Here is a 9,228-nt window from a genome sequence, read left to right as displayed (position 1 = left end):
GCAGACTGAAAATGAGTTGAGTGTCATCAGCGTAGCACTGGAAATTTTTGCAGAAAGTGGCAATGCAGTGGGCGAGAGTTGCCAGGTATTGGTTGAAAAGCCAGGGTGAGAGGTTAGACCCTCGGGGAACACCACAGGTAGAGAGGAAGATAGATGAAAGGAAGGACCTAAGATGGACCTGGGAGGGTCGATCTGAGAGAAAAGAGGTCCGCCAGGCCAGAGCCTGATCAGTGATACCCAGGTTTTCACGGAGACGGTTGAGAAGGATGGTATGGTTGACCGCGTTGAAGGCAGAAGAGAGATCGAGGAGGATGAAGACAGAGGGAATGTTAGAGTCAAGGTTGGAGAGCAGATCTTCACGGATGTTCAGGAGAGCAGTTTCCGTGCTTCTGGCAGCACTGAAGCCAGACTGGTGGTCATGGAGACAGCCAACAAAATTGGAATGAAGGTTAATCTGAGAGATGGCCAACTTTTCCAGGAGTTTGCCCATAAAGGGAGTAATGGAAATTGGGCAATAGCTTGATAAGAAGGATCAGCTGTGGGTTTCTTGAGAAGAGGACACACAAAGGAGTGCTTCAGAGGTGAGGGAAAGGATCCCGAGGCAAAGGAGTGATTGCAAAAATCAGCAAGGGCCGGAGCGAGGGTGTCAATGTGGTCCTTGATGGTTTTAGAGGAACATGGATGAAACTGTTTTGATGAGGCTTTCATAGATTGGACTTGTCTAGCGACCTTGTCAGGGGAGAAAATAGGAAAGGATGAGAAGGATGGTGGGGGGTGGCTAAAGGAGGGTCAGCAACCAGAGGTGGAGAGGGGATAGGAGGAGTGTGGGTGTAGAGGGTAGACAGGTTGTCCTGGGGTTTTTAAATGAAGTGAGAGGCAAGGGCATTGCAAAGAGCCTGGGAGGCAACAGGAGGGCGGGGTAGAGACTGCAGCAGGGTTGGCCAGCTCCTTGCAGATTTTAAAGAGTTCGGCCGAGTTGTTAGATGCTGCAGAGACACAAGCTGGAATGTGGACTCTCTTCTTGGTGAGGACTGAGAGTCGGTATTGCTTTTGTAGCTGGCGACAGGCCAGTTTGTCAGAGGATGAACAGCCGCCCTACACTTACGTTTAAGTGTAGCTAGGTCAGAGTCATACCAGGAATCGCACTTGGCTTTGGACTTCAAATGGATCATCATGACAGGGGCAAGAGCATCAAGCGTATCAGAAAATGAAGAGTAGAGCAGAGACAGGGCTGTGTCAGTATGTGAGACAGACAAAGATGGAGGGGGGGGAAACGTGGCGGCAAAAGCCTCAACTGACACACGCTTCATAAGCTGGATGTCCGAGAAGGTAGGTGGCAGTGTTGGGGTAGGCTTGGTTTGGGGGGAAGAGAGGGAGAGATGAGAGGAGAGGAGGGAGTGATCTCTCCAGGAGAGTGGAGTGGTCAGAGGGATGGAGAGGGGGAGGTCAGAGGAGATCAAGACATCGAGTGTGTGCCCTGCAGAGTGAGTCGGGACAGAGGGGAGGATGGACAGGGAGAGGGAGTCGCAGAGGTCACGGAAGAATACAGAGGAGGAGCAAGGAGAGTCTAAATGTATATTGAGGTCACAGAGGAGGAGGAGTTGAGTGGTAGAGACAAGGAGGGAGGAGAGTTCTGCCCACTCAGAGAGAAATGAGTTGATTTGACCAGGAGGCCGGTAGATGGTAACCACAGTAAGAGAATGGATAGGCGAGAGAGAAAGCCTACAGACAAGGCATTCAAAGGAGGAGTAGGTCTGAGTGGGAATGATAGAGGCAGGAATACACTCAGGAAAGATCAGGGCTACCCCCTCACCGGACCGGGAGGACCTGGGTGCTGAGAGGGTCTTGTAGCCATCAGGGAGGAGAGTGTCAAAGCTTGTGACAGAGCTGGCCGTGAACCATGTCTCAGTAAGACCAAGGACATTAAGGTCTCGTTCTTCAAGGAGGTGGCAGATGTCAGAGGAGTGTTTGACAGCAGAGCGAGAGTTGAGAGTGGAAATATGAAGAAGTTTGTCAGCTTTAAAGACCTTCTGCAGAGGGGTACAGATCAGAGGTACGCCCTGTGGAGGAGAAAGAGCCCTAGGAGGGGCAGAGGAGGAGAGAGAGGGCAAGGTAGCCAAGCGGGGGGGGAACAGCAGGAGATGAGAGGAAATTGATGAGGCGAGGGAAGCGCCTATCAAAGAGGAGGAGATTGGCCTGAGGGTCTTGGACCATGACAGTACTATTTAGGTAGACATAGACATTAATGATGACTTTAGAGGAGTCGAAGGACGCCATGAGAACTTCCCAGCGAGTACCACTATTAATGGGAGAGGAGGAGATAGGGCAGAGCACAGAGACCATATGAGGAGTCCATAGGTCTGGCGGAAGCATTGGAGTAGGTGTAGGCGATAGGAAGACCAGGGTTAGAGGCCAAGATATCCTTTTTTAACTTCTTCCTACCAGACTTAGTGAGAAGGGAAGGATATTCAATGGAGAAGCAGTTGGAAAAGATAGGAGAAACAGAAAGCACCATTGGGGTGGAAGGGAGGAGAGGATGGAGATACTGGGGGGGGTAAGGCAGGTAGGTGTGGGACAAAAGAGAGTGGTGAGGTCACTGGGCTGGCAAGTTACAGAGATGAAACAGTATACCAGCAAAATACAGAGAATTTCACAATGGGCACCAAGATTATTTGACTTTTTAGCACAAAGCAAAAACAGCAAGATTTGACTTTTTAGCACAAAGCAAAAACAGCAAGATTTGACTTTTTAGAACAAAGCAAAAACAGCACAATTTGACTTTTTAATCTTGGAATCGGATGTTAGCAAAGGGTTTTAGGAAGCACTGTGCATCAGGATGACAACATGGGAGTAACAAGCAGAAAGAACAGTGATAGGCAAAGGTGGTAGGAGTGAATCCATAAAATGGAACTAACCCATAGTTCTTGAGGAGCCAAAGTCAAGGCAGTCCGGATTTCTTAGAGGAGTGAGGTGGCAGCATCATTGTGGTTAAGGTGCAGGGAGGACCCCAATTTGCGTTCCGGAAGCAGACAGGGGCTTTAGAAGTGGGCCTTTGCTGAGAGGGCCTGCTAAAGCCTGCCGGTCCCTGATTGGATGCAAGCAAACACTAAGCAACCAATGGGAGTGCAGCACAGGGAGAGGTGGTTCAGCACAACCTGCTTACACAACAAAGAGAACCATGGTGGCCATCTTGGAAGGGCAAAAAAACAGTCAAATAAGCAGGCAATAGTGGGAAAAAAAGTGTGCTTTCAAAATAGCAAAGCAGCTCCAGGTGTTAAAAAGCTCAAAAATTGGCAGCACAATGAAAATGCCAAATAAAACAGTCCTTTCCAACAATTATATGCAAATTTCATTTTTTTTCTTTTTGTTCTCTTTTTTTCCAATTTCGAATTTTCAGGTTCAGTAATTCACCTGGAGGTGCAGTAATGCACAGAAAGTGCACCTACCTAATGGAATGGTCAGCAGCCAGGCACAAACTCCACATGTGCAGGAAAACAACAGATGGCCAGGAGGGTGGAAACAGGACTTCACTCTCAGTGAGAAGCAGATGAAAGAAACCAGTTCCAGCCAGTGGGCCTTGCTGAGAAGGCCGGCTAAAGCCTGCAGGTCCCTGATTGGATGGAAGAAAACACTCAGCAACCAATGGCAGTGCAGCACAGGGAAAGGTGATTCAGCACAGCCTGCCTGCACAACAAAGAAAACCACGGTGGCCATCTTGGATGGGCCAAAAAACAGTCAAATAAGCAGGTATTAGTGGGGAAAAACTATTGTTGAAATGTAATTGTATTTTTTACGAGTGTGTATGTAGTATGTTTTCATGTATGCATGTATGATGTATGGGTGCGCGTGTGAAAGAGTGAGCAAATGCTATGTGAATGCCTGTATGAATGAGTGAGTTAATGTTGTGTAAATGTCTCTTTGAATAAGAGAGTGAAAGTCTGTTTGATTCAAACAGGCATTCACTCGCTTATTCAAACAGTTGGAATGAGCAAGTGAATGTGTATGTGCTTGCGGCACCCAGCGTGCTGATTTGGGTGGGGGGAGTTAATTTGTTTTTTAAAAGTATAGACTGGCTGCCCCAAAATGCCAGTCTAGCCACATAAGAACACATAGGTTATAAGCGTTATTACATGATTACACTGCAATTTGGTGCAGTCTTCTAGCCATTCCTTATGGTGGAATGACATTTTTTTCTGGCCCTCTTTGTGAAGCAGCATTATGAGTGTTATTACGTAGCTAGGAGGCAATTTTGGTGCAGTCAGTCTAGCCCTTTCTTATTGTATGACAATTTTTACAGGGCAGCTATGATGAAGCAAGCATTATAAGTGTTATTACATGGCTAGACTGGCATTTTGGTGCCATCAGTTTAGCTATTTCTTATAATTGCATGAATTGTGTATAGGCAACCATGATAAAGGAAGCATGATAAGTGTTATTGTGTGGCTTGACTGGCATTTTGGTGTGGCCAGGCAAGCCACTTCTTACTGTGGATTGACTTTTATTCAGGGTGCTGAAATAAAGCAAGCATGATGACTGGCTGGCATTTTAGTTCAGCCAGTCGAGCTAGACGTTCTTACTGTGGCATGGCATTTCTGTACTGGGCATTTATGAAAAAGCAAGCATGATAAGTGTTATTAAGTGTCTAGAATGGCTTATATTGCTCCAGCCAGTTTTGACATGGGCTCTGATGGTATTTTGAATGGCAAAGCCAACAGGAATATGTTCCCACGTTTAGATATTTCCATATATTGGCAGAGGCAACTTGGTCATTTATTCATATTGTATCTTTACTGGCATTACGTGTAAAGCAAATATGAGTATGTTCTTATATGGAAATATAGGGATATATTGGTGCATCCAGCATAGAAATGTTTCAGCGCATACAGCATGAACATGTTTTTTATACTGGCATCTGTTGTGGGGAACGGCATCATGAAAATGTGCTGGGAATTACTCCTGTGCAACGTTGATGACTTGCATCTACTGGATTTTTCCTGAGTTTCCCTACAAGAAATTGTCATTATTTGTTTGAATCCCTCACCTGAGTGATGTTTTGCAGTATGGTATCGGCACATGTTGTATCATTTCAATACTGTGTTAATAACTGAAATAGAATGTACCATGTTAATACCCCTGATCAAGGCCGATTAGAGGTCGAAACATGTGTTGGATATGTGTGTTGGTCTGATATTAAATCCTGGAATATTTACAGGACAGTTGTGTTAATTCGACTATGTGTACTTAATCATTGAGATTGAAGACTATAGGGACCTAATGTGGTTTTAGATATTCATATTACTTGACAGTTGGGAGTTAAGGCTTGCATGGATCACTGCTAATCAGTGTAACATTTGTTATTGTTTGGCCTTGGGCTTAGGCCTTTAGCATGTATCCATTCATGTACCCTCCTAGTGAACCAACATTTCCTGTTTAATTGTGATACTCCAAGAGAGAAACCACAGGGAGCTCGCTCATCTTGTTAACAGCCCCCTCAGGGGTGGTTATAATGTAGCTTTCCATCTACGTACTCTGTACCAACTTTTAGATGTGCTCGTGTTACTATAAAAAAAAATGTTTGCAACCGCTTTGGGATGTGGTTATTTAGATTTTAGCAATTGTGGTAAATATTGTTAAAGGGACCCAACTTTTGTTTGGATCTGTTAGCTGGATTCGAACCTGCAGTGTAAGAATAAAAATAAAGGCAAAGGATATATTAAGTTTGACGAGCTTGTCATAAGGTGACTTATTGAAGACTCTTTTTAAGTTTTCTCTTTTGTATCCTAACCCCACAAACACTAGTTCATGAGGCCAATACATCTTTGAAACTTTATTTTGTGTCCTATGGTTAAAACTAGTCACAAAAACATAATGAGTGTATCTGTAGAGCCTACGTTCAGCCCCAAGAGGGTATCTTGCCACTACAGACAGTTAACACACGCCTTTGAGTACCCACCTCAATAGTACGGATTTAACCAAACTCATGAGGATGAGCGGCTGAAGGGGCTTACCAGAATTTCCATCTGTGATCATATGGTCAAGCACAGATCACTGCAGTGGAAGCCACAATCCTGGCTCTAGCATGCACGTCAGAGGTTCCCTGTGCAACATGTTTCAACCATAGTACTTACTAGCACACCCACAGTACTTACAAGTTCCCCTTATGAAAGTGATACTTACTTTTTTCCCTTTTCGACAGCTGGTATGTGTTTGCTTGTAAAAGTGTATTATTGCTCTGGCATTTTCGGGTTTCTAAATATGTCTCTCAGCCTTCCTTTTTTGGAAAAAGAGGGGTTTCAGATTGTTGTTGAAGGCCATGTGATATTTGATGTATGATCATTCGGTTGCAAGATAGTGAACTTGATCAGAATTCGGGAAACAGAGATCATCAACTCATATCCTTGCCTGGTGCACGTCCTACTGTCAGCATGTGAGGGCACTGCTTATATTTCATATACATGAAACCCTTACAAAGGAAAGGACTGCACGGAGTTCTGCCAGGGAACACATGGAACTCTCAACTACACCAGTGCCTTAACCACTGAACTCTGTTACAATAAGGAGCTGTTCTGTGGACAGATGAACGCGCACCTTTATCAATATCCAGATGCTTCAATGCAGAGGGTGCATTTCATGAATTGCACCTTATTATAGACAAAGTGAACCAAGCCAGAGATTGCCCCAGGCACTGCACATGCGCAAGTAGTGTATGGCCTCTTCTGGTGTGGCTGTGCACCGTCAGACCTACAGTCTCAACTCTCACACCCGACCTACCTCCTGGGATTTTGTGCAAAACAGGTCTTCGTGCTAGGCACACACAGATAGCAGTGACTCTTTTTGTATCTTGGGGTGACCCCCGAAAATCTTACCTTGGGGGAAAAAAAGGCCCCATTCAGTATAGTGCCCCTGGTTGTATCAAACCTATCAAGCAAAGAAAAACCTTCAAGCCCTTGCCAAATGCTTCCCTCACAAGGCACACGTTATAGACCACCCAGGGGTCTTTTACAATATGTGCTCCATGAGAGAGGCATGCAGCCACCAGCGCAAGAATGTGATTTTCCCTTTAATGGAATCTTTGAACCTTCTCTTCATTACATGCGGCCCACGCCATAATAGGCCCATCCCGTGATACCGACATGTGGCACGCCCAAATACAAGATGCAGACCCAGCACTGGGGCCAGTTCTGTGCTGCTGTTGGCCCCAGAGTAATCTATGCTCTAGGTATGTTGATATTTTCCACATCATTCTCCCCTTTTAGAATTGACTTACCATTGCATTGTCAAGAGGTTAAAAAGAAATGTGCTTAATAGAGAAACATGTCAATACTATGTTGGATGTTCTGTTGGCAGGATGCCATGTTTGTGCACTGTGATGTGTTGGGCTCTTAGCAATGCTCATTATAGCCTTTGCTATGGCCGGTCTATACAGCATTATGGCCCGTAGGTCAAACAGATGCTTGCAGTAGCAGACAAAACTGTCATGTGGTTTTGTGTCATGGGCGTTGCTTCCATAGGGTGCCCGCTTGAACTGTGATTCGGGTTCTCCTGATCTTAGGCTTCTATAGCTGGGAAGGTTCATGCTTTGGGTGAAGAGAATGCCGAGTGCATAAAGCTGGACTTTAGGCTGAAATAAGGGGCGACCGATATGGGGGCATAAACGGTTAATAGAGCAGCCCCTTTATTTTCCACCCCTTTGACTTTTACTACTGTGGTCAAACTCCAAACTGCTGGCTTTTGCAGTCGATCCTTTAAAAAGATACGCATCTGAATATTCCTGCAGAAGCTAAACACACACACACACACACACACACACACAGACACGCGCGCGTTTGATTAATCCACATGAAGTAGATCTGAACGAGGTCACAATATCCACTCCCAAGTATTTCCCTACAGGAAGTGCGCATCTGAAGAAACCAATAGTGCAGGCCTGCAAGTATCAAGTCTGATGTGATGGAATGACTGGTGCAACATACAGCCTACCAGGCACAGTGTGGTGGGAGTTAATGACCAGTGTGATGCATAGTTCTACCAGGAACAGTGCGATGGGAGGAAATGACTGGTGCGATGCATAGACCTAATAGTCACAGTGTGATGGGAGTTAATGACCAGTGCGATGAATAGGTCTACCAGGGACAGTGTGATGGGAGGGAATGACTGATGCGATGCATAGACCTGCAATTCACAGTGTGATGGGAGTTCATGACCAGTGCGATTAATAGGTGTACCAGGAAGAGTGTGATGGGAGTTAATGCCCAGTGTGATGCGGAGGACTACCAGTCGCAGTGTGATGGGAGTTAATGACCGGTGCGATGAATAGGTCTACCAGGAAAAGTGCAATGGGAGGGAATGATCAGTGCGATGTGTAGGCCTACCAGGAACAGTGCGATGGGATTTAATGACCAGTGTAATGCATAGGTACAGTGTGATGCAAATTAATGACCCGTGTAATTTGTAGGCCCACCAGGCACAGTGTGATGGGAGTTAATGACAAGCGTGATGCATAATTCTACCAGGAACATTACGGTGGGAGGGAATGACCGGTGTAATGGGTAGGCCTACCAGTCACAGTGTGATGGGAGTTAATGACCAGTGCGATGAGTAGGTCTACCAGGAACAGTGCGAAGGTAGGGAATGTTCAGTGCGATGTGTGGGCCTACCAGGAACAGTGCGATGGGAGTTAATGACCAGTGCGATGTGTAGGCCTACCAGGCACAGTGTGATGGGAGTTAATGACCAGTGTGATGCATTATTCTACCAGGAACAGTGCGATGGGAGGGAATGACCTGTGAGATGTATGAGGCCTACCAGTCACAGTGTGATGGGAGTTAATGACCAGTGCGATGAGTAGGTCTACCAGGAACAGTGCCATGGGAGGGAATGATCAGTGCGATGTGCAGGCCTAACTGTGTGATCGGAGGGAATGACCGCTGCAATGTACAAGCCCAGGAAGCATAATAAGCTTTTAATCCTTCATTAGACTCAAAAAAAGCCACCAGAAGAAGAGGCAGGCAACGCAGCTTCTGGAAGGTACTGATGTTTTAAAGAAACCTGGTCATCCTTCCCTTTTGAATTCCTGCTTTAGATTTACACGTTGAACTTATCACCGGAAAAACTCAAAGGTTCCATAGTGGTGCAGTTTTCCCATAATTTCCATTTCAATGACATCAATAGTCAATAAACCCCTGAAATGAAGCAAAGGTATCAGGCACCTGAATTCATGTGCATCAC

The sequence above is a fragment of the Ambystoma mexicanum genome, chromosome 1p, assembly GCF_040938575.1.
Source record: "Ambystoma mexicanum isolate Mex_15411 chromosome 1p, UKY_AmexF1_1, whole genome shotgun sequence".
Classification (NCBI taxonomy): Eukaryota; Metazoa; Chordata; class Amphibia; order Caudata; family Ambystomatidae; genus Ambystoma; species Ambystoma mexicanum.
This window is presented reverse-complemented; position numbering follows the sequence as displayed.